This window comes from Lipotes vexillifer, unplaced genomic scaffold, assembly GCF_000442215.2.
Source record: "Lipotes vexillifer unplaced genomic scaffold, Lipotes_vexillifer_v1.1 scaffold8, whole genome shotgun sequence".
NCBI lineage: Eukaryota > Metazoa > Chordata > Mammalia > Artiodactyla > Lipotidae > Lipotes > Lipotes vexillifer.
Genome location: NW_006781519.1, coordinates 5936671 through 5938030, shown reverse-complemented (window position 1 = coordinate 5938030; position 1360 = coordinate 5936671). Strand labels below are relative to the sequence as shown.

Below are 1360 nucleotides of genomic sequence, written 5' to 3'. Positions count from 1 at the left end.
AAGAAGGCCCAGCTCTATAGAAACTCTGGAGCTGCCCCTCTGCAGAACTGTTAAATGAGAAAAGTCGACTTTCTAAGCTCTGAAATTTATTTTTCAATATCTATTGAAATGATAACTTGCCTGTAAGCAGAGTACTTGTTAACTGAGTGCAGTATGTTCTGCTCTGGGCCAGGTGGCCTGTGCTGATTGCTTGTTTCTCACAAAAGATGTTTTGTACATGTTACAGGCGATAGTTAAATGCAGTAGTAAAAATTTCAATTATTAATGTGATACTGAAAAGCTATTTCCTTTCTTAACAAAGTTTTTCTTGATGTAATTGTAGGTTCACATGTAACTGTAAGAAATAATACAGAGGTCCTTGCGGCATCAGGCAGGAGACCGCTGAGGCGGACTCAATGGTGAGTGTTCCCACTGGGCCATCACCCATGGGTCACCACCTAGAACCGCGGTGCTGCCGCGGCACCACGGCACTGCACACATGTATAATCTGCAGCCTCCAAACCCAGGGTTAGACGGCACCGCTGCGGGCGAACTGCTCAGTGCTCAGGAATGACTGAGGCTGATGTAAATCCAAAGGCCTACCCTCTTGCAGATGCCCACCTCACCAAGAAACTATTGGACCTCGTTCAGCAGTCATGTAACCACAAGCAGCTTCGAAAAGGAGCCAATGAGGCCACAAAAACCCTTAACAGAGGCATCTCTGAGTTCATTGTGATGGCTGCAGACGCCGAGCCCCCGGAGATCATCCTGTACCTCCCACTGCTGTGTGAGGACAAGAATGTGCCCTACGTGTTTGTGCGTTCCAAGCAGGCCCTGGGGCGAGCCTGTGGGGTCTCCAGGCCTGTCATCGCCTGTTCTGTCACCATCAAAGAAGGCTCACAACTGAAGCAGCAGATCCAATCCATCCAACAGTCCATTGAAAGGCTCTTAGTCTAAACAGGTGGCCTCTGCCACACTCCCTGCTGCTGACTCCTACCCCAGGGGTTATGTATCGTTTGTCTGCTAGCATATAGCATTTCCAGCTACCTTCTATTGATATAAAATATTTTACTGCTCAATTTGGTTTTTGTATTTTTGTATTGTTTTTGTCTTGTTTTTAGGTTGTCATCTCCTCCCCAGCCTCTCCTGTAATCTCCACTTCCACGCTCTCTCTGCCATCTTATCCTCCCTTTTGGAAAATGCATGCCCAGAACAGGTGGAAGCAGGGTGGTTGACACCATTCAAAGGCAGGGAAGAGCCAAGGTAGAGATTTGGTTCCAGCTTTCAGGTGCCACCTTCCTACTGTGCAGGGCATGATGGAAGTAAACACTGTCTACTTTGTATCCCTTGTGCCCAGCATACAGGATCGTGTTTGAATAAT

The 1360-nt window shown here is 47.4% G+C and overlaps 1 pseudogene; it reads left to right on the top strand.

Annotated features, from left to right (window-relative positions):
* The first annotated feature begins 549 nt into the window (after positions 1-549).
* Positions 550-936, top strand: LOC103075556 (NHP2-like protein 1 pseudogene; annotated as a pseudogene).
* The last annotated feature ends 424 nt before the right edge of the window (positions 937-1360 follow it).